We start from the raw sequence: 25,509 nt of genomic DNA on the forward strand, positions 1-25,509 counted from the left end.
GGGCTCACACAGCCCCTGAGGGCTTTGGTCCGAGAGCACGGCCTACGTCGCCTCAGTGCATCCCTTAATTGGGACCAGGCCTCAGAGGAGGCTTTTATAACCTTAAAGCAAAGACTAGCCCAGGCGGCAGACCTAGCCCTCCCAGATTACTTGCTCCTGCTCCATTTGGATGTTTCTGAAACGGGTGACGTTGTGAACGCCACCCTGTTTCAGAAAAAAGGGGGAGAAAGGAGAGTGCTGATGTACGTCAGTGTAAAACTTGACACTACAGAAAAAAGACATCCCGCATGCACAAGACACGCAGCGAGAGTGGCTAAAATTATTCAGAAAACAGCACACATAGTAATGGGACACGCGCTGCATATTTTGACCTCGCACAGCGTGGTGGCCTATGTAAACTCACAAACGTTTACCATGACATCACTCAGGCAGCAGAGACTTAGCAAAATACTAGAAGCACCTAATTTGAACTTTTCCCATGAAGGAATTAACATGGTCGACCGGATGAGCGGGGGAGAACCACATGTGTGTGAGTACCGAGTTCAAAAAGAGGAGGAAGTGAAGCTGAGCAATAGACTAACCCTAGAGGAAGTTATGCAAGAACAGGCCAAAGCCTCTCCAGAGGAAGAAAAAAAAAAAAACTATGTGGATGAGGAAAGGGGGATCCAGGGAAGGGGGGCTGTGGCAGAATAAGGAAGGAAAACCAGCCCTTCCCCCTGGGATTCGCCAGATAATTTTAACAGAGGCTCACGGGGTTGGTCATGTAGGGGTGAGACAGATGTTAGAGAATTTGACTGCGTGGTGGCACCCGTTTATGAAGAAATGGTGCAGGGACACGTTCAGGAGTGTGTGACCTGTACCTTTCATAATTCAAGACCCACAGTTAAGCCGGAGAAAGGCCAATTTCCAACATGCACCAGGACAGGGGACGAAATTATTATAGATTACACAGATATGATTATTCCAGTGGAAGGGTTTAGGTATGTGCTGATGTGTGTGGATGCATTCTCAGGCTGGCCAGAAGCATGGCCCACAAAAAAAGGAGGATGGGGCATCCGTGATAAAGTGCTTGATCAATCAGTATATACCGCGACACGGGTTTCCCAACAGGATTCGGTCAAACAATGGGTCCCACTTTAAGAACGAGGACCTCCGGACGGTGGAGAAAGCGTTGGGATTGAGACATGCGTTCGGAACTGTGTATCACCCGCAGTCCCAGGGAAAAGTGGAGCGAATGAACCAAACAATAAAACAAAAATTGGCAAAATCTGTGCACAGACTAAAATGAATTGGGTTGATGCTTTACCGCTGGCACTGATGTCAGTAAGGTGTTCCATAAACAGGGGGACAGGGTTCACCCCCTTTGAGCGTCAGACAGGCAGGCAGTTTCCAGGACCCCAGAGAGGGCTATCCTGGACCCCTGATGAAAAGGGGAAGCGAAATCCGAGGTCATATTATGATGGTTGGCAAGTTCTCGTTGCAGATTTATCCAAACAGATCCAGGAAACGAGACCTGGGAATCAGCCACCCGAACCACACACGGCAGAGTGGGTCCTCCTGAAAGTCATCAAACGGAAGTGGTCAGAACCCAGGTGGACCGGCCCCTTCCGAGTTACTGAGAGGACGTTACACGCAGTTTGTCTAAAAGGCAAAGGTGACACGAGGTTCCATTGGAGCCAGTGTGCAGCTGCAGAGGAGCCAGGCAGGACAACCGCAGAGATACAGAAGGACCTCGGAGAAGACACACAGAGCGTCAGTTCGGCTGAACCAGACGCGACTCAGGTCTCAACAGAAGGGCAGAATAATCCCTTGGCCTGAGCAGATCAGCAGGGTAGTCTACCTCTGACTGATTAAAGAAGTCAACACATCATCCGTTGCAGATCATCAGGACCAGGATGCAGAGATTCAAGATAAAAAGGGGACTTGTGGGGGGAACCAATGTATTGTGTGTAATGCTTAAATTGTTGATGATTATATTGCTTTCCATTTTCCAGACTGGAGAAGCCGCTCAGTTCGAGTGCGTGGGATCAGGGGGAGAGGCCCCTCTGAAGCTTCAGTACATGAGAGGCACCCCCACCACTTTCGTGTTCGACTTATGTGACGTGATAAATTGCCAGGAACAGAACGCATCATACCGGAGTTATGCGGTGTGGCTTTGCTGGGATTATTACTCCGACGTGGAACCCTTACTTTTGATCCCACGGTAGATTTCCCAACATACATAGACGCCATAGGAATACCGAGAGGAGTGCCAGATGAGTTTAAATTGGCCGACCAGGTAGTCGCGGGATTTGAGAACCTTCCCATTATTGCAGCTTTGTTCCCCATCACCCCCAATAAAAATGTGGATCGGATTAATTATGTTCATTACAACGTTTTGCGCCTCTCAAATTTAACTAGAGACGCAGTGGCGGGCCTTGCGGAACAGTTAGGTCCGACCTCTCTTATGGCCGTGCAGAACAGGATGGCACTAGACATGTTACTAGCCGAAAAAAGGGGGGTGTGCGCGATGTTCGGGGAAGTTTGTTGTACTTATATCCCTAAAAAACAACGCACCAGACGGCTCCGTGACCAGGGCACTCGAGGGTCTCCGGACCCTCTCCACAACGATGCCTGATCACTCCGGGATTAATAACATCTGGGATGACTGGCTGACCTCCGTGTTTGGTAGATGGAAAGGTTTGATGGCTTCGATGTTAATATCCATTGCTACTTCTACTGGTATTATAGTTACTTGTGGATGTTGCTGTATTCCTTGTGTGCGCGCACTGTCAGTTCGCCTCATCACCACGGTGATAGAGAAGCGTGATAACGTCTATGCACAGATGATGCCTCTTCTCCCTCCCAGAAAGGAAGGGGAGGAAGGTCCTCCTCTTGGGATTGAGCTTTCCCGCCTGTGAGGTGATCTCCTTACGGAGATCAAAAGGGGGAAGCAAATTTTTATTAATCATTGCCTATAATCAAGGTGATCTCCTTGCGGAGATCAAAAGGGGGAATTGAGGGGTTAATCATATCATAATTTACTTACTAATTCTAATAATATGTCTAACATAATGTAGACATCAGATTTGGGAACTGATATTAGCCCAGTAGGACGGGGTGATCTCACCCCACCCAGTTTGGAGAAATTGGGAACTGACGGTACGCCAGCAGGTCAGGACGACCTGGCACGAGACACGAGGAAAACAGGAACCCACCATAGAACGGATACTTATTTTTGCTTATGCTTAACAAAAGAAGGAAACACGTACTTACTGATCAATTAGGAACATGTACTCACTGGCTAACTAGAGCAAATGTCAAGATGTGTTGTCGTCACGCGAAGGGAAAATTACAGAGAAGGGGGGCGACACCCCAGAAGGCCTATAAAGGGACAGCCCCGATATTTATGGATTGAGCTGCTTCCTGTACATGCTGAATGTATGTCAGATGGTTGCTCCCGGATTGCAATCTGTCAGAGAATAAACTGGTGACTTGCAACTACTCCTCGACTGTGCAGTGAATCTCTTCTCATCAACGGACTCCGGCGGAGCTCAGACTCCAACAAGACGTACGACTGAATCGACTCACCCGGCTTTTGGCAAGCGGTGTTGAATGCGTGTCTGTCCATGATTACGTTTTTCGCGAGCAGACATAAATCCTGAAACTTTTTTACTAGGACTTCTGGATCTTCTCTATCCTCTCCCTCCTCATAGACAAACGCTTCGGACTTCTCCACTGCATCGGGACCAGCCAGGTTGAGGAGCGTGTAAGCCTGCACCTTTTTCGGTTTGCCCGATAAAGGATGTGCCATTCTTTTTCGAATTTGCACCAGTTGTCAGCAATATGCTCGTCAAAAACAAGTGGATCAATTCGCCGAAGTCCCTGAGCCATTTCATCCAAATTCTGACACCATGTAAAATGGTTTTAATAAGGTTACAGACACCTTTATTAAGAGCGACCAGTAGCTTCTCTATGACTCGTTATCCTCTAACTCCCACCTCCACACCTCTACGTCATATTTATTAACCGTAAGGACAAACCTAACAACTCTACAGGTACAACGAGAATATGGTGAAAACAGTCTGCTCACTTTCACAGCGTGGTTAAGTTGGTTTTATATTCGATATTCGTTTGATATTCGGATTTGCCTCCCCTATATCTTTGAAACGACACCACCAAAATTCACAAAAGTCACACTCTCTGTTTCAGATTGCATATTGTACTACAACATTGCATAGTGAGTGATATGTTCATTAATTATTGTAGTGACGAGGCATTTTCTGCTAAACTAATAAGCCAGCGTTGGAAGCGCAGCTTTTAGCTAGGGACCGTCTACAAAGTGCAAAGTGCATTCTGGAGAAACAAGCATTGCTGCTGGAGCTTTTCTGCTAAGATTTTTTAATACAAACATCTGTGAAATTGCAATAATTTCACATTCATACTAAACCAATTTCTCCCACTTCAGAGGTTGTACTGGTTGTCAGAGGTGCTCCCTGACTAACTACAGGTGGAATTTTTCAGACATATCCAACCATAAGTGTACAGTAATTCAATAAGTTTTTTTTTTTAATTACTGTAAACCACACGAATGGATTTCTCCCATTTCAAAAGTTGTAGTAGTTGCCAGAGGTGCCTCCTGACTTACTACAGGTGGAATTTTACAGAAATATCCAACCACAATCGCACAGTAATTCAATACGTTTTTTAGAAAATTACTGTAAACCACACGAATGGATTTCTCCCATTTCAAAGGTTCACTGTAAAACCTGACATTGACATTCATTAATTGGACTGAGTGAGCAGAACTGAAAAAACATTCAATAGTTGTACTAAATTAAATACATTAATTGTGTTCAACGTTTCCTCCACTTTTAAGTTAACAATACTATTATATTTTAATTAAGCAGAAGTATATTTTAAATTTTAAGTAAAAGTAACTTGCAATATTGGCTTTTAAGAAACTCGAAAGACAAGAGTTGACGAATATGACGTCTTGACGTCAGACGACGTAAAACGAGAGCGGGAATTTTTCTAAATCAAAATGGAATTTTTTTTCCTGTACTGCTGTGCGTAAATTCTCTTTGCTAATGTCGAAGTGAAATTTCCCATATTCAGTCGGTGGATAGTATTGTGATGTGTGGACTGATTTGGGTGTGGATGGGCGGAGACATGGGTAAATTGATTGGATTGGCTGTAGCAGGTGTGGCTGATTCGGGAGTATTCCGGAATAAGGCAAGATATAAAAGGACATGAGAAATAGGTGAGGGATGATCGTGTTGTGTACCTGTGGCTGGATACTTTTGGGACGGGAGGGTGTCGTTCACAGTTGTTTAGGATTGCCGGCGACGAAGACAGACAGCTGAGGGGGATTAGTTGTGCCTGTGTTAGGAGGGGAGGTTTGTTGCCTCCTGTAGTGAGTTAGGGCTGGGCTTGTAGGAGAGTGGAGTGCCGAAATTGGGTTTGGTATATTGTCGTGGGCTTGATTCTTGCTATTTTCTTTGAGCTTGTGCTCCCTTCGCATTGTAGGTTAGCGTCTTGAATTCGAACCCCATGGGGGGGTGTCGCCCGCTGGCGAGTTAAGCAACTTTTATATGTGTGCGTGAATGTGTGCGGGTGTGTTACGGGGGAGGGAGTAACTGCATCCCGCGCTGGTGCTTCTCGTTGGTGTGTGTGCAGCCTTATGGTGTGTGGGGATTATGTGGTCTGCAGTGCCTCTTTAGAGGGTGTAAGCTTTAATTTAATGTGTGATGTAATGAAGCCCATCGTCGGGTATTGCTGATTACTCCTACCTTCGTGATGTCTTTTACCTTTTTAAAAGTGCTTATGAATTAATAAAGATTGTCGATCATTCTATATAAATCTTCGGTTGTGATCATTACAGGCTTGGGTATTTGTTGCAGCTTTTTACTGCACTAAAGGACCCACATTTATTACACTGGTGGCAGCGGTGGGATCGTTTAGTTAAAATGTCTGAGCCTAGTGATGATCAGTCAAGGGTAATGCCACTTAATTCGTCTGCCCCGTTGTTGCCGGCAACTCCGCGACTAATTTTTATGCCTGAAACGTTCACGGGTATGGGGAGAGAGTGGTCGGATTGGATGGAGCAATTTGAAATGGCAGCTGATGTTAATAACTGGGATGATGCTTTAAGATTATAATTTATGGGTCTTTTATTGTCCGGCAGTGCTCGGGAGGTATATAGTGGGTTGCCCGCTATTGCTAAAACAAACTATACCCAGTTGCGTAGTGCCATGGGTCGGTGTTCAGACCCATGTGATAGCGCTGATTGGAATCGTGCCAGTTTCTCTTCCCGAAAGAGGCTTCATAATGAGACAATTCGGGAGTTTGGTATTGCCCTTAGGTGGCTAGTTGTTAAAGCTTATCCATCTGCTGATCTTACCACTCAAGACCTGCTGGCTAAAGATCATTTTATAACAAATGTGGGAAAGGGCGATTTGCGAGTGAGTCTGCGTAGTGTGAAACCAGCGACTCTTGAGGATGCGATTAATTTGGCTGCGGGATTGGAGCTTATTAAAGGCCTTGAGGGTGGGAGTATATCACCTGATTGTAAAGTTCGGGGAGTTGTGGAATAATCTGCTAGTGAAGAGCGGGTGGATGCCCTTCATTGGGTGGTAGAGGGCTTACGGCAGGAAGTGAAGTTACTACAGACTGCTGTACAGGCAGTAACCAGTTCTAGTTTTCCTCGTACACCTACCCCGCTAGATACTGCTCCATCTGTACAGGCTATGTCTTCTGTTTCATCTTCTAGACATAGTGTAGATCATAAAAGTGGGTGTTGGGAGTGTGGGTGTACTCGTCATATTCGGCGGGATTGCCCTTATTTGCAGGGAAACTAGAGGGGGCGTGCACAGAGGGCCAAATGCTCGCCCCTTCTGCGGTAGCAACTATGGCCCTTGATGGAGTGCAGGGAAGGTCTGGTTATCTTAAAGCTAAAATAGGTGGGTTTGATTGTTATGTACTTGTAGATACTGGAGCTTCACGTTCTGTTATTCCGAAACATTTGTGGCTTTCTATAACTAAAGGGGGGTGTGAGTTGGCGTCAGTGCTGTCACTCTAGCTTTACACTAGAGTGCTGATGTTCAGGGAGTCCCCATGCCTGTGTTCCCGCCTGTCTCTCCCTCTTTCTCATGCTGCTATACTCAGATCTGCCGGAGCCTAGACGAATATTGCACTCGATCATTTTGCTTGCACTGCCTCTGGTTTCCTCAACTCTGGCTAATACAAAATTATTCCTACTTCCTCCCTCACCCCTTCTGGGGTGTGCTCCCTGGAGCACAATGTCGTTGAAGAATTTATGCCTCTGCTGCCTGCAAGACAACTACCTCCACCTCCGGCAACCACCCTCCAACCTGCCTGCCCTTGGCTCAACACGATGCCTCGCCATCCATCCTGCGGCTGTGTCTCTATTAATCCTGCCATCGTGCATCAAGCACCACATGCCTGCACCGGTCGGCCGCTGCATTGAGACATATATTTCAACCACTGTATTAGCTTAGTCATTTCATCCTGTCTGTATTAGCTTAGTCATTTCATCTTGTTTGTTTGACTCATCTGCCGGCCCCTGGAGGATGGGCTCCCCCTTTGGGTCTGGTTCCTCCCAAGGTTTCTTCCTCTTAGGGAGTTTTTCCTTGCCACCGTTGCCTTTGGCTTACCCAATGGGGGGTCCTTACGAGGCAGAAATGTAAAGCGCATTGAGACAATGTAATGTTGTGATAATGCGCTGTATAAATAAAATTGAATTGAAAAAAGTTGGTAGATTATAAGGGTGAGGCCACAGTGGCAAATGGGGGGGGGGGGGGGATGAATGCTGTGGGGTGTTGGCAGACTGTTTGTCAATTTGACTCCCTTGTGCTGGTTGTTGAGTTTTTGGTTTCTGATATCCCCTCCAGTGATGTTTTGTTAGGGTTAGATTTTTTATCTCGATATGGGGCTGTGGTTGATTTGGGGAAGAAATATTGTCAGATAATGGATAAGCAATTCCCCTTGGTAGATCCTAATCCCTCCATGGAGCCTCAAATTGTTGTGATTCAGGCTGATACTGTGGTACCCCCACGTAGTGAAGCCATTATTCAGGGCCAGGTCCAAAGTGGGTGGGGAGATTATGCTGAACGTATGTTAGAGCCCTCCTCCTCCATTTCTAAACATTGTTACATTTTGGTAGCTCGAGTAGTATGTAGGATTCAGCAGGGGAATTTGCCTGTGCGGGTTATTAATGTGACTAATGATGGTTTGGTGTTAAAGAGAGGAATGAAGGTAGGCACTTTATTTACTGATGTTGAGGTAGATAGGGAGGTGTTTGGGCAGTGTATTAAAGAGAAAAATTATCCTTGGACAGTTGACACTTTAATGAGTCATTTTGGGATGAGACAGAAGGGTTTCTCCCCAGAACAAGTGAAAGCTGTCAGGGAGTTTTTTCATCAGAACATGGCTGTTTTTAGTCCAGGTGAGACTGACTTGGGCAGGACTCATCTGACTTTACATGAGATTGATACAGGGGAGGCTAAACCTGTGAAGATGCATCCTCGTAGAGCCCCCCTCCATTTACAGCAGGAAATGACTGATAATTTGAAGCAAATGCTTGCTAGTGGCATAATTCGTCCGTCTTGTAGTCCTTGGGCAGCCCCAGTTGTGTTGGTGAAAAAGAAGGGGGGTGGGCTTAGATTTTGTGTGGATTATAGGAAGCTTAATGATGTTACTAGGAAGGATGCGTATCCCCTCCCCCGCATTGATGATGCCTTGGATAGTCTTAGCCAGGCATGCTGGTTTTCCACTCTTGATTTAGCAAGCGGCTATTGGCAGGTCGAGGTCGATCCTAAGGATCGTCCCAAGACTGCATTTACCACACGCCAGGGGCTGTTTCAGTTTAATGTCTTAAGTTTTGGGTTGTGTAATGCACCTAGTACTTTTCAACGATTAATGTACCTTGTGCTTGCTGATCTTCAGTGGACTACGTGCTTAGTTTACTTGGATGATATAATCGTTTTTGGTCGTACTTTCCATGAACATCTGACACGCCTTGATGGTGTGTTGGGGAAGTTGCGGCAAGCTAACTTGAAAGTTAAACCATCAAAGTGTGATTTGTTCTCTACCTGGGTTTCTTACCTTGGGCATGTAATTTCTGCCGAGGGTGTGATGCCAGATCTGGCTAAGGTGGAGGCAGTTAGGGAATGGCCTGTCCCCACTAGTCAGACAGAGGTGCAGAGCTTTCTCGGGTTGGCTTCATATTATAGACGTTTTATAAAGGGGTTTGCAGATATTGCTCGCCCATTGCATCAGTTAACTGAGAAGGAGAGGCGTTTTCGATGGGGTGAGGATTGTCAGAGGGCTTTTGACCATCTTAAGGTGAGCTTAATCACTGCTCCAGTATTAGCTTATCCGGACCCCAATAAACCATTTCTCTTGGATACGGATGCGAGTGATGTGGGAATTGGGGCAGTGTTGTCTCAGGAGGAAGGAGGTCGGGAGCGTGTTGTGGCATATGCTAGTAGAGCTCTGACAAAGCAGGAACGGAAATATGCGACAACGAAAAAGGAGCTCTTGAGTATGGTTACATTTACAAAGCATTTCCGTCATTATTTATTGGGGAAGGAGTTTGTGTTGCGAACAGACCACAACTCATTGCGGTGCTTACATAACTTTCAGGGTTTGGAGGGGCAGTTGGCTCGTTGGGTTGAACAGCTTGCTAGTTTTCAATATAAAATTGTTCATCGTCCAGGTAAACTTCATAGTAATGCTGATGCCCTCTCAAGGTTGCCAGCCTTTTTTGGAAAAGAGTCCCAGTTTAGTCAAGGAGTGGTGGATAGGGGTGAGTCCAAGATGTGTGCAGTGCAGGAGAGTTTGCTTTTTGTAGGGTCGGCGGAGGAGGGAGAGGTAGATGAGTTGTCTCAGGCGCAAATGGCCGATGAGGAGTTGCGGCGAGTAATTGATTGTAAGAAACAGGGCCAGGGTGTATCAATGCTAGATGTAGATTTGCAAAGATATATTCCTGTGTGGGACCAATTAGAAGTACGGGGAGCTAGGTTGGTACGCATTCCCCCAGCTTACTTGGATGCCGCGTCCCAGGTACAGGTCGTGTTGCCTCGGGCTATGGTGCCTCAAGTTTTAGAACAGCTACACAGTGTTTGTACAGGTGGTCATTTGGGGGTGCAGAAACTGCAGGGGAAGGTTAAAAATCGTTTTTATTGGCCGGGTTGGTTCAAAGATGTTAGGCAAAGATGTGCAGGGGTGTGTTGAGTGCGTGTCTCGTAAGACTCAAGGTAAGCCCCCTTGTGCACCTTTACAGCCATCAATTGCATCTAGGCCTTTCGAACGAGTGGCTTTGGATATTCTTGGTCCCTTGCCCCTGACATCAGGGATGAATCAGTATATACTGGTCATTGGGGATTATTTTTCCAAATGGACTGAAGCTTTTCCATTGCCCAACCAGGAAGCGTGTACAGTTGCAAGGGTTTTGACTGAGGAGTGGGTGTGTTGGTTTGGAGTTCCATGGGGTCTACATTCTGACCAAGGCTGTAATTTTGAGTCCATTTTATTTAAAGAATTATGCAATCTTTTGCATATGCATAAATCTCGGACATCCCCTTACCATCCAGTCCGATGGATTAATTGAACGATTTAATCGTACTCTTTTGGATATGCTGTCTCTTTTTGTGGGCGATAACCAATTAAATTGGGATACCCTTTTGCCTTATGTTATGTTAGCTTATCGTAGTAATGTCCATGCTAGTACTTCCTTCACCCCATATAAAGTAGTGTTTGGACAAGAAATTGTTTTGCCTATCGATGTTAGAGACCTTTACATCAGTGGACAATTATGTGTCTAGATTGAGGGAAACATTGTCCACTGTAGTGGGGGCAGTCAAAAAGCATCAGGCCAAGGCCTCTGAACGACAGAAAGTGGCATATGATTTCCGAGCCAATTTCCAATATTATTCTGAGGGTGAATTGGTTTGGGTGCAGGATAAGGCTAAGAGGCGGGGGGTGTGTCCCAAGCTGCAGAGGCGGTATAGAGGACCATTTAGGGTGGTGGATCGTGTGACAGATGTGCTGTATAGACTTATGCCTGTGGGAGAGGGGAGGACGCCGGCGTGTTTTGTCGCCGCTTCCCTTTTATGCTTTTATGCTTTATGCTTTATGTTTTATGCTTTACGCTCTCCCCTAGGTAGTTTGACTACTACCTAGTTGTTTTATGGTTTGTAATCAACAAACTACAAGCCATTATTTATTGAACTGAACTGGCTCTGTCGAGCTCCATGTAGCCCCTGATCTTCACCGCAGTCGATTCCCGTACCTCGTAAGCCGACTTCCACTCACCATCTGGCGTCTTCAGCATCTGTCTGCCTGACTCTTGGCCACTCGATGACGGGAAAGAAGCTGCTGGGCTGTGGCTACAAGTTTTTCTGCTGCGGGTTTGTCCTGGTCTCCATTACCTTTCTGGCTTTCTCATCCAGTCGCCGGCGGACCTCTTCAGCGGCTGGCGGCATGACGCTCACGTACACCGCCGCACAGCTACTTAGCCTCGATACATACACTCGCCCAGTGTGTATGTCCACCATCGGGGAACATGGACTTCTACGCCGACCTCGTTACATCCATAGAAGCTCCCGGAGAAAATTCATCTATCATCGTCACTCCAACCACTGTGCTCCATATCCACGCTTCGCTTCAAAAATCCCGGTTCTCTGGTCAGTAACCGGCGCACATTGGCGACGTCATCAGAACACTGTCGCGCTTGATACATGTAACACGGCGGAGTGTGGGTTTCGCGGAGCGGACTGGACTGTACTGCGCCCCCTACAGAGACATGTTGTTCCTCCAATGGTCAAAATTGAACTCTTCAATACACAGTCCATGTCAAAAAAGGCATCCTTTTTACAGGAGCATATCCTTGAAAATGGATTAGATCTCCTGTGCCTTACTGAAACATGGCATGAGCCAGAAGTGTTTTCTACCTTAAATGAATCCTGCCCCCCTGGCTACTCTTACCTTGAGAAGGCACGCAGCACTGACCGTGGTGGTGGCCTTGCTGCAATACATAGTCAGGACTTGGAGCTATCTTCCATTCCACTACCTGTACTCTCAACATTTGAATGCCTTGCATTCAAATGCAAGCCTCCTTTATCATTAACATTTCTTCTTGTTTATCGCCCTCCTAAACCCAACTCAGCTTTCCTCCTGGAGTTTCAGGACCTTCTCAGCACACTCTGCACAACCTCTGCCAACATTATGATACTTGGTGATTTTAACATTCATGTTGACACCCCCTCCTGCCACTCTGCTGCTGAGTTCCTCCATCTACTCGACTGTTTAAATCTGCAGCAACATGTTGATGCCCCCACTCACTCCAAGGGACACACTCTTGACCTGGTAATATCAAGCTATGTTCCCATTAAAAATTTACAGGTACGTGATCTAGGGCTGTCAGACCACAAAGCCATCTTCATGGAGCTGCCTTTCTCCTACTCATCTCACTGTAAACCGGAGCGGCAAATCAACTTTAGGTCTATTAAAAACATTGACCCTGACGCCCTAGCTCTAGACCTGCAACACATATCCTCTGACCCTACCACTTTTTCCTCAGTTACTGAAACAGTGGATTTTTACAATCATTCTCTATCCAGCCTCCTAGACCACCATGCCCCCATCAGAACCCGCACGGTGACCATCTCACGTTCAGCCCCCTGGTACACCAGTGAGCTGCGGAGGATGAAATCTGCTGGATGTATCCTTGAACGGCGCTTCAAGGCTTCTGGACTCACCGTACATATGCAGGCCTATAGGGAACATCAAAAGGCCTATGCCAAATCCCTCAAAGATGCACAGTCCCGGTTTTATTCCAATATCATCAACAACAACCCTAGGAACTCGAGACAGCTTTTTTCCACCATTAATCACCTTCTCCAGCCACAAACGACCTCTCCCCCGGATGCCACTGTGGAAAATTGCAATAACTTCATGAACTTCTTCAGATATAAAATAATAACCATCCGCTCCCTTCTCTCCAGTCCTCCTAACCCATCAGCCACTTTCACCACTCTATCTGACTCACTGCCGGGACCTTCCAGACCTCTCAGCCACTTCTCCACCGTTACTCTGCAAGAGGTTGAGGCAATCATCACTAAGATGAAACCATCCACTTGCGTGTTAGACCCCCTCCCCACAGTTCTGGTAAAATCCAATCTTGCAATCCTCAGCCCCCTCATTACCTAAGTGATAAACCTTTCTCTCCAAGCTGGTCATGTTCCACCTGCACTCAAAAATGCTGTCATTAGGCCACTTCTTAAAAAACACACACTAGATCCTGATCAATTTTTTAACTACAGACCCATATCTAACCTCCTATTTCTCTCAAAGGTGCTGGAAAAAGTAGTGGCTTCCCAACTTCATAACCATCTTAAACTAAATAGTTTATATGAAACATTTCAGTCTGGTTTCCGTCAAGGCCACAGCACGGAAACAGCGCTGGTTAGAGTGACCAATGACCTGCTCATGACAGCTGATGCTGGTTCCCCATCCATTCTCATTCTTCTGGATCTGTCCGCCGCTTTTGACACCGTCGACCACAATATCCTATTGCACCGCCTTCATACCACCTTCGGCCTCTCCAACTCCGTCTACGACTGGTTCTCTTCCTTTCTCTCGGGAAGAACTGAGCACGCTGCCCTGGGGAAAGCCAAATCAGATACCCACATTGTCACCTGTGGGGTTCCCCAGGGCTCGGTACTAGGACCAACTCTTTTCACCCTTTATCTGCTCCCTCTTGGTCGTGTTATCAGCACATATGGACTATCATTCCACTGCTACGCTGACGACACACAGCTTTACTTAAAAATGGATTTTAACCACCCCAACCACTCTGCACTTTCGCATTCTGCCGCTCTCACCACCTTCCTGGAGGACATAAAGGCGTGGATGAAGCTCAACTTTTTGCAGCTAAACAGCTCCAAAACTGAGGCCATCCTAGTCGGCACTCCACACCAAGTTTCCACTTCCACCATCACTAGTATCTCTTTTTCAGATCAGGACATTCCATTATCTTCAGTTGTCACCAACCTCGGTGTAAAAATGGACCCACATCTCACCTACGATACTCACATCCAACAGCTTTGCAAAACCTCTTTTTACCACCTCAGGAACATCGCGAAACTCCTCCCATTACTCACCCTGGCAGATGCAGAAAAGCTGGTCCACGCCTTTGTCACCTCCAGGCTGGACTATTGCAATGCGCTCCTCATCGGGATCCCTAGCAAGAGCATTCAAAAACTTCAATACGTGCAGAACAGCGCTGCTAGGATCCTGATGAGGGTGCGAAAATTCAACCACATCACTCCTATTCTAAAAACACTTCATTGGCTCCCGGTTTCACTCCGCATTGAGTATAAGGTCTCCCTCCTCACCCACCGATGTCTCCACGGAACTGCCCCTACATACCTCAAAGATCTCCTCACTCCTCAGACATCCGTGCGTTCCCTCCGCTCCTCCTCCACCTACCTACTTAAAACTCAAAGGACAAAACTGCGCACAATGGGGGATCGGGCCTTTTGCTCTGCTGCCCCTCGTCTTTGGAATGCCCTCCCAGACCATCTGAGGGCACCACAGAATGTAGCCACTTTTAAATGTGGCCTAAAGACCCACCTTTTTAAGCGAGCATTTCATTGCTGATTTTATGTGTTTTTATGTGCTGATTTTACTTTATAGCACTTTGAGATTTGTTTTAATGAAAAGTGCATTAGAAATAAAATTTATTATTATTATTATTATGCCAGAAGGGGGTGGCAAAGAGTGTGTTGTCCACTTTAATCAATTGAAGCCTTTTATTTGTTCTTTGGCAGCGTCATCCAACCCAAAGACATCTGTCCAGGGAAGAGGTTCTGATGGGATTCAATGACCGGTTGGACAGCGTCGGTCCCAGGGCGTTCGACTTGATGCCAGCTGGGTTCCCTATCGCTGTTCGGATCGAGTTGCTCCCGCGGAGCTCCCAGACCTACCAATGCAGCAGGCTGATCCAGGCCTACCTCAGGAGGGTGCTTTGGGACCAGCTGGGGATGTACTTGCCTCTCCGGCAACTGGTTCCTTGGAGGTTGTTATATCGGATCAGGGAGCCCAGGAGACCCAGGTCCCAGGACCATCCTCAATGGGAGAAGGATGTCCAATACGTCAACGGAGACCACCAGTTTGGTCCCGTGATTATCAGTGATCACCGTAGTGACTCGGGGACGAGTTCTTTTTCCATGAGGGGGGAAAGTGTGATGTGTAGACTGATTTGGGTGTGGATGGGCGGAGACATGGGTAAATTGATTGGATTGGCTGTAGCAGGTGTGGTTGATTCGGGAGTATTCCAGAATAAGGCAGGATATAAAAGGACACGAGAAACAGGTGAGGGATGATCGTGTTGTGTACCTGTGGCTGGATACTTTTGGGAAGGGAGGGTGTCGTTCGCAGTTGTTTAGGATTGCCGGCGACGAAGACAGACAGCTGAGGGGGATTAGTTGTGCCTGTGTTAGGAGGGGAGGTTTGTTGCCTCCTGTAGTGAGTTAGGGGTGGGCTTGTAGGAGAGTGGAGTGCCGAAATTGGGTTTGGTATATTGTCGTGGGCTTGATTCTTGCTATTTTCTTTGAGCTTGTGCTCCCTTCGCATTGTAGGTTAGCGTCTTGAATTCAAACCCCATGGGGGGGTGTCATCCGCTGGCGAGTTAAGCAACTTTTATATGTGTGCGTGAATGTGTGCGCGCGTGTGTGTGCGGGTGTGTTAAGGGGGAGGGAGTAACTGCATCCCGCACTGGTGCTTCTCGTTGGTGTGTGTGCAGCCTTATAGTGTGTGGGGATTATGTGGTCTGCAGTGCCTCTTTAGAGGGTGTAAGCTTTAATTTAATGTGTGATGTAATGAAGCCCATTGTCGGGTATTGCTGATTACTCCTACCTTCGTGATGTCTTTCCTTTTTAAAAGTGCTTATGAATTAAGAAAGATTGTCGATCCTTCTATATAAATCTTCGGTTGTGATCATTACAGGCTTGGGTATTTGTTGCAGCTTTTTACTGCACTAAAGGACCCACATTTATTACAGTATTGAAGATTGTGTTTTGGGTGCCACACCCCAAAAGGCCTATAAAGACCCAGAGCCGACACCTATGGTGTTCTTTCTGTACATGCTGAATGTATGTCAGATGGTCGCTCCCTGATTATAATCTGAATAGATAATAAACTGGTGACTTGCAACCACTCCTCGACTGTGCTGTGAATCTCTTCTCATCAACGGACCCGGCGGAGTTCGACTCCAACAATTGCTGAGAATGTAATAAGTAAAAGTTTTGTTAATTTTTCATTGTAACAACTTTTACATAGTGGTGACTTGTTTGCATCAAAAAATATTGGTCATTAAAATTTTGCATTTTAGTGTTATCAAGTCTAGAATATTTGTGGTGTTCTACCACTGTGGATAACAGTAAAGATTTATGTACTTACATAATGTAAGTACACACCATCATGTTATTTTAAGCTCTGGCATGACCATATTGCTGGATGATTTAATGCAGAAAAATTGATTTTATCATGGGCGCTAATATTCTTGTATCAGAATAAAACTGCAGAATTTCTCATTCAGATGGACTGAACCAAGGCATGTCAAAGCAAACCACCAAGTGAATTTTTTTCTTTTTTCAGGTTACCACTGACATGAAATGAATTGGAACTGTAAGTTGTGTGGAATTTCTCTCAGTTCTAAAACACACCTACTTAAACATTGCAGATTAAAGCACAGCCATTTCCGTAGAGTTAGCCCACTTCCATGCCTATATGCTGACTGTATATGTACATTCCAGTCATTTGGTGCACTAAAAACACACTTGTCAAGATACCATACAGCTGAAAGTAGCTTCAGCAAAGGTGGTAGTCTGGTGCGCCTGTCTTTGAAGTGCTCTTTATGTACCTTTCAGCAACCTTTCTCTGAATCAGTATTTTTTAGTCACCTCAGGGGACACTTAAGAAATCATGAAACTGTGACATGCCCATATAAGGATTGCAATTATAGCACAAATGTGTATTCATCATTCAATGCACACAAGAGTAGGGTACACCACACAAACGATTGGTCAGATTTTTGTGATGAGGTCATCATTCCAGATGACAGCCACCCCATCTGTACTTCTGAGATTAGTAGTGTGTGTGAAGACCTTCCTGCCCAGAATGAAGAAGCAGAGGACCAGTTTGACAGGGATGCTTTGACAAATCAGCTAAAATTTAACCTAGCTTCTTTGTTTCTAAAAATGCAGGCTATTCTTCATGTGTCCAACACAGCAACAGAAGAAATAGCTGAAAGTTTGAATCAGTTATGCTCTTTGTCCCAACCACTGATTAAACAGGCAGTTAGTGAGGTACTTCAGAGGAATGGCTATGCTGTTACTGATTCTACATTGGGCGAAGTCATCAATGCTGTAATGGAATCAAATGTTCTTTTCAGTGCCACATTTAAAGGTGCAGACCTGTCAACATCCAAACGAAGAAAAACATTTATTCAGCACAATTATCCACTTGTAATGCCAGTGGAATATGACCTAGGGGAACCTGGACACGAATCATGTATGTTCCAGTGCTTCAAATGATTCAGCAGTTGTTTCAGAACAGTGATGTTCGTAGCAAGATCCCTGAGCCTAACTCTGATCAGAGTATTTATTCATCATATCGGGATGGAACATATTTTAAGGAAAATGAATTGTTCTGTTCCAGTGAACTGAGGCTGTCTTTGCAGTTCTATATTGATGATTTTGAAATTGCAGACCCACTTGGCACTTCTCATAAAATTCATAAACTTTGTGCAGTATACTGGGTCTTGGCCAACCTGCCCTCTAAATATCGATCAGCATTACATACTATACAGCTAGCTGTGTTGTGCAAAAGTGCAGACATTAAATTGCATGGTTATGCGGCTGTACTTGCTCCATTGTTACATGATATTCGTACTCTAGAACATGATGCTGTTTTTGTTGAGTCAATGGGTCAGAATATCAAGGGAACAATTTTTTGTGTTTCTGCTGACAATTTGGCGGCTCATTCATTAGGTGGTTTTCTTGAGTCCTTCAGAGCACAGTATGTTTGCAGATTCTGTATGGCTACCAGTGATGAATTTCAGACTTGTGAAGTTCTAGATAGTGAATTCATTCAGAGAACCAAATCTTTGCATGATGTTCATGTACAGCGCACTGTACTAAATGATTCTCGAGATGGTCAGTATGGTGTGAAGGGGGACTGTGTCCTGCGTGAGTCTCTGCAGTACTTCCACCCCATCACTGGCTTCCCACCAGACATACTTCATGATCTTTTGGAAGGTGTTGTGTCAGTTGAGCTTTCTCTTTGCATTAAAGAGATGATCAGACTAAAGTACTTCACGTTAGAATATCTTAACCAAAAGATTGTTTCATTTCCCTATCAGTATACCGATAAGGTAGACAGACCTCATCCCATTCCCAAAACATTCATGTCTAGAGGGACAATAGGAGGGAATGGGCATGAAAATGCCACTTTGCTCAGGTTGTTCCCCCTACTTGTAGGCAGTGTAGTGCCAGAGACAGACAGGACATGGGCTGTTTTGATGGAGCGAAAAGATGTGGTGGAATTGGCTTTGTGTCCAGCCTTTACAGATGAAACTTTAGACTATTTTCAGTCTAAAATTCAGGACCACAGACAAATCTTACAAGAGGTCTTTCCTGAGTTTCGACTTCGGCCTAAGCATCATTTCTTAGAGCATTATCCCAGCCTAATCAAATGCTTTGGCCCCTTGGTTCACCTTTGGACCATGCGTTTCGAGGGAAAACATAGATTTTTCAAAAGGGTAGTGCATGATGCTCAGAATTTTAAAAACGCTTTGAAGACATTTTTTTTGAAAAAAAAAAAAAAAAAAAAAAAAAAGAAGACATGTGTAACCAGACACCAGTACACAGAGATCGAATTTATCGAAGGCATCGACGGCAAAAGCAGCCATGCCTTAGCAATTTGCCGTGCTGCCCTGAATATTTACAAGTTCTTGCCGGCAGATACTTGCAGTGCCCTCTTCCTCAGTTGCCTTTGTGCCCTATTGTGTATGTTTAGATCATAATAAAGTCAATAAACTTATGAAATCAAGAACAAGTTCTTCCGTTTTTTACTTCTCTGTCGCCATGTCCATGATATCTGGGTTGATAAGTGCATCCCATAATTTTACGTTAGCCGCGCCTCCATGGTTAAATTATTCAGAGCGGCTATTCTAGCCGATGCTTACCTCCCTCCGAAACTAATAGCAACATGTTCATAGAATAGGGAGGGTGAGAAGGTTTAGAAGTTCTTTTGAAAGTGAGGCTGTATTGGGGGTATTTTTGGCACGTGAACAATCATCGATTTACATCGACAAATAGATGTTAAGGACCTGTTATAAGGCCACAAAGTTCCAATTAAAATGCCTACCAAAGATCGGGTGAAAAAAAGAAAGCAGGCTGAGATGACGGCCGCTACTTCTAAGACCCAGAAAACCAAATTTTTTAGGTAATTTCGCTGGTTGTGCATGTCTTTCCCAATCATACCGCATCTATTGTTATGGAAATTATCTGTCATTACTTGACGTTGTAATAATTTATAATAGACTGTAATAATTGATACCAGATGTGCATTGAATTTTAGTGAAAACGGAGAAGGAGTTAGAGCATAAACTGTACTGTCCTGCAGCTGCTGTCACGGGACAGTTCGTAGTGGCTCGCGGCACTGGGCGGGACAGTTCGTAGTGGCTCGCGGCACTGGGCGGGACAGTTAGCGAGTGGCTCGCGACAGTGTTTGAGTGTCTCGGGACAGTGTTTGAGTGGCTCGGGACAGTTGGCGAGTGTTAGTTAGTTGGCATGAATATGGTCACTCATGCATTATTTTGAAGTTCTGTTAGTCATGTTAGTGTTCAATGTCTCAGTAAAAAAAATGTTCATTAAATTAAAGTTTTTATCACTGACAATAGCTGGTTCTGTTTTTTTTCATAAAACATTTCATTATTACTGAGTAGGTGAATGAAGGCAACAGCATCTTTTTTCAATAGCTAGTCTAACACTATTTCACAGGGTGCTAATGCATTTATTGCCCTTGAAAATGTCAGAATGCTAAATATTTCATGCGTCCGGCTATATACCATTTTGCCTCAGTGCCCTGGCCAGTAATTCTTGATTGCCTTGGTGCCCTCCGAACCTACGGGAAAATGCCTTAGTGCCCTCCTATATTTGAGGGGATAAAAGGCAAACATTGCTGTGCCCCCCGAACAAACTAATTCTACCCCTGCAGTACATGATAGCTTATCTTAGTGCACCAGCATTTTTTAAACCTGCAATTGAAACATGTAATGTTACCTCTGTTGTACTTTCAGCCCTACCAGAAGAAGCTCAAACACACATCAAAAGGATAACAACAAGTGGCACAATTTATATTACTTCAAAGGTAACAGTTGATGGCACAGATTATTCTACTGGCATGTTTGTGTCAGTTGGAGTGGATAAGGGATTGGCAAAATTTTGTAAAATTGCACAGATATACCTAGTGAATCATCATGTAGCATTCCTGTGCTGTAATTTTGATTCCTGGTATATAGAACATCTTCGTTCTTATGAGCTAACACCAACAGGAACTGCACTGTCTGTTCATCGGCTTCCTGACATCAGTGACACAGGGACTCTCACTGCTTACATGATTTATGGTTGTTTATTGGTCACGCTAAAGAGGTTCCTTGCAGTGAGCGAAAATACTAGATACTAGGTGAGTGGCTTTTTTGTTGCCTTTATAACGTGTGTTAATGCAGATATCTAATCTGCCATTTCTAATCAAGATTTATGGAAAAAGTATCAAAGCAGAATCTAAAATATCTACCCAATAATATCCATAATCACCATATCTGGATGTGATGGAGTACGATTGGCAAGATGGACAAATTTGCATTTTGAGTCAGCAAGGACCAGTAATCTTGAAGCAAAGGGGGCCCTAGAAAGTACCAATTAAGTGGCCACAGTGATTGTGTGTGTTTGACAGGTTTTAATATATAGATTGTGTGTGTATACATGGTGTCATATATTAGCATTGCAATATTTTAAGTGTCATCTTTTAAAATGTCTATCAGGAAAGCAATGGAAAACCCTCAAGCCATGATACTACGTGTTGTTGATAAAGGCAATGCAAGGAAAGTAAAACTGAGCTCTCGGCCAGCCTCTGTTGACAGCCTTATCAGAATTTTGAAGGAGCAACTAGAGTTGGATGTTGACTTCAGTTTGCAATATGAAGATCCAGATTTTGATGGGAAGCTTACATCCTTGGTTGACATTGATGAATTACCCCTAAAGGCAGTTGTACATATTACATTTCCAGAACTGATGAGTTCAGAATGTGGTAGTTCTGTTGCATCTACAGAATTATTGTCAGACCTGTCATCTCCAGAGCGTCTTAGCAGGTGGCCTCCAGGTATTTTTCCTGTTCCCAATTTTTCTTTTGATGTTGAGCTGAGGCTCAGAGCAGGCTTTTCAACAGAATGGTAAACATCTCAAGTTGACAAGAGACCAGAAACAAGACATTCTGGACAAACTTGCTTCAACCATTTATGGTTTCAAGGCTTATCCATGTGACAAAGAAATTGCACAAGTAGCTGAAGCTTTAGTAACCAAACATCCCTGCCTGAAGGAAGCTGGATCAGAGACAGGCTGGAATGGGTGGAAGAACAGCATTAAGTTTAAACTTGGTAATTACAGACAGAAGCTGAGAAAAGTAGGATGTTTGGAAGTGAGTGTCAATGCTGGCAAAAGAAGTCAAAGCAATCCAAAAAATGAACCATCATATTCAAACATAAAGAGACCAAAGCGTGCAGAAGTCAATTTTTTACCCAACTTTCCTCTGGGAGAGAATCAAGCAAGCCTTGATAATATGAGAGGAAATTGCAGAAGAGATGAAAAAGACAGAAAAAAGCACAAGCTTCATAAATGCAAAGATGCAGACAACCATTGCCTTACGACGACAGATTATAGTGACCACCAGCGCACCAGTGAAGCAGTTCCTTGATCAGTGGCCTGCTCTGCGTATGGAGACTGAGGTAGTGTGTTTTTTCCATCATCACTGACTATCTGTATATGTACTGCACTAAATGTGATTCTGAATGTCTTGCATTCTTGGCTGTAGACTGCTTCTGAAATATTTCCATTAAAAGGTTGCCTTTTTGAGGAAGTGTGATACAAAATATTATAATTTTTGATTTTCAATATATTATATTGTTTATTTATAATTCTTCATCGTGCACTATTCTTTTTGTAGCATAAAATAATAACATATTATTCAGATTACCAAAGTGTGCCACAGTTATTGTAGTGGTTTGTTGACATTTATCAAGCAGCCCATGTAAAATGCATAAACATCTTTAACACATGCCTGAGACTTATTTGTGATTTATCATATTTATTTCGACCTGTTTTAACATACATTTTTATCCGTATGAGAGAACAATGCTGTAGTGAACTAGTGGAGCCCTGTTTACTATACTCATTGATTTATGTTTGTTGCTTGTTTTGAAGGTGTTTGCAGAGTTCCAACGGATAACAAATCAGAATTTGCCCAACAAATTCTATTCTGAGCTGGATCGCCACACACCTCGTTTGATGACCATGTACCGACAGAAAGCATCAAAGACTGGACAATTTGCAGATGTGCTTGCTAACATTTTGAAGGTCCATGATGAACAGGTTAAGATTTTTTTTTTTAAGTAAAGGGTAGAACTTGACATTTCTTGTTTAGGTGTTCCTGTAGTATTGTGAGATGGACTAACTTGATTTAATTAGTCATTGTCATAATAGTAATTTCTCTGCACCTTTTTAGGAACTGCATGATATCCACACAAGGCGTACCACTGTGATTCATGCCCTTCCTGTTTTGCTTCGTGAAGACACCTCTAATTTTTTCAGAACATGCAAGGTAAGATTTTATTAATGTGAACCACCACCTGTATACGTCTTTTACCGTATTTCACACAGTATATACACAAATATCACACTAGCAGAAATAATGTTGTATTACAGATCTACGTGCAATATTTAGGTACTGCATCTGAGTGAATGGCCTGTGTTTTTAATTTTATTAATACATGTATTATTACATTACCTTATAGCTTTTATTTGCAATTGAATTTTAAGCCTGGACAGAGATTCATTTAAAATACCACCAATTTGATTACACACTTAAAAATACAGTTGAATACTGAAGTTCTGGAAAAAGCAAGTATTGGTTTGAGATTTGGTCAGAAGATATAATCATAAATATAATTTTAAATGACTCGGATCGGGAACAAAATTCTTGATCGGGGCATCCCTAATCCTGTCAGGAGCAGATTAAGATGATTATTCTAAAATTTTCTGGTGATGCTTGACATTTAAAGTGTTAGAATAGGAAGTGTTTGACCATAAATTGATTAGGACAATGGAACAATAAAAAAGTCTGTCAGGTTGGTGGGTTTGCAGAAGCATGTGCAGGGAAACTCTGGTATGAACAGAAATAATACTTAACAAAACACAGATGAAATGCAAAACACAATCTAGACTTGGCAAATTAAACTCAAACATGTGCAATCTAAAACGGTTCTCAAAACAAAGCATAAATGAAACTGAAAACAAGGCAACAAGATGACCCAATTCTCCAATGTGCCTGAGTAAAAAATGTAAATATAATACCTTTTATTTTCATGGTTTTCAATTGTAAACTTTGGAGAGCACTTTGAAAGTCAAGTGGCTCCATAGGGTTAAACTACATTTTTCTGTTAGACCTAGTATTGCATTTATCAGTATAAATATATTTTTATTTACAAATTTGACTACAAAATGATTTGCTCATGATCTTTCACCTACATCTGTCTGCCTTCTTGCTGAAGTTGTATGTTGTGGGTTTGATCGCCCCAGTGGGATGAGAATGCATGAAACTACAGTAGCTGTGCACAAAATAATTAATATTGTTAATATTATTATCATTCATTCCCAGCTGGAGGACGAGGCAGAATTTGGGGATGCACCAGTGGCTCTGCTTACAGTTGTGAGGGACAACATACAAGATCTCATTCACTACAACCCAGAGACAATCTCCATTATACAGGAAAGCAATGGAGTGACCAACCTTTGCAGGCTTGCAGATGCTTTTCTTGTTTTGTTTGGCTTAATTTATGCCCTCCACCTCAGTTATCTTAAAGGCCTGACAAACACGTTTGAATTTGTACAAAAAATCTTGCTTGGACTAGAGGATGGAAAACTTTCACCAAGGTTGGAGATGTCACACCCTGCTCCGTACGATCCCGATGTGTGCCACGCCCCCCTCATTACCTCGTGTTCAACCCTGATTGTGCTCGCCTGTGTCTTATTCAGTCTAGCTTGTCTTGTGTATTTAGTCCTCGTCTGAGTCAGTAGTCCCCAGTTCCGTCATTGTAGTGTCTCGTTAGATGTTCGTGCCTGTCTTCCCTCGCCGAATAAACCCCGTTTCCCTACTTCCTGGCTCCCGATCGCCTGCTTTCTCGCTCGCCTCCCCGTCTGATGCTGACAGAATGACGGAACTCCCCAACAATACAACGCGGGAGACCGAGCACCACCGGCTTGGTCTCCTGCAAGACTTCGTATATTGGCAAGCCCAGCCCGAGGTCCAGGAGGATTTGGTAGCCCTGGAGCTGGCCACCCGGGGCGCGAACCTCCTCGTGGAGGAACGCCCGCCCGGACAAGACTACCCGCTGACGAGGGCGCGGAAATGCCTTCGTCGCTTGCAGCGCCGGCTCACCGAGAGAAGGGAGAAGCGGCAGGAAGAAACGCCATCGCTCTTCCTGGGAGCCTGCTCGCTTTTCCCTGCCTGGGAAGACACCGCTGCCGCCTACCCGCTCAGCCCTGCCGGTAAGCCTCGGTTTGCGGAGAAGCCACCTCCGCTGGAGGCTTGGTTTTATCGGCCGGAGCGCCTGGGTCTAGGCGGGATACGCGCCGTAAGGGACGCTATTCCCCGGGTCCCTACAGCCCTTAAAGGGGCAGGACCAACGCACTCGGCGCCCCTCCTGCCGCCCGTGCTGAATCTACCGGCCGCACTGCCTGCTCCGGACCTGGCTGTTCCGGATCTGCCCGCGGCTGCGCTGCCTGCTGCCGCCGCCGATCTGCCCGCGGCTGCGCTGCCTGCTGCCGCCGCCGATCTGCCCGCGGCTGCGCTGCCTGCTGCCGCCGCCGATCTGCCCGCGGCTGCGCTGCCTGCCGCCGCCACGGATCTGCTCTCAGCTGCTGATGCCGCCGATCTGCCCGCGGCGGCACCGCCTGCTGCTGATGCCGCCGCTCTGCCCGCGGCACCGCCTGCTGCTGATGCCGCCGCTCTGCCCGCGGCACCGCCTGCTGCTGATGCCGCTGCGATGCCAGCAGCTCCGCCTGTCCTGCCTGACCCGCTTGTCCTGCCTGCTGCAGCTGCCGCCGCTCTGCCCGCGGCACAGTCTGCTGCAGCTTCCGCCGCTTTGCCAGCGGACCCGCCTGTCCT

The sequence above is a fragment of the Paramormyrops kingsleyae genome, chromosome 9 (genome assembly GCF_048594095.1).
Source record: "Paramormyrops kingsleyae isolate MSU_618 chromosome 9, PKINGS_0.4, whole genome shotgun sequence".
Lineage (NCBI taxonomy): Eukaryota > Metazoa > Chordata > Actinopteri > Osteoglossiformes > Mormyridae > Paramormyrops > Paramormyrops kingsleyae.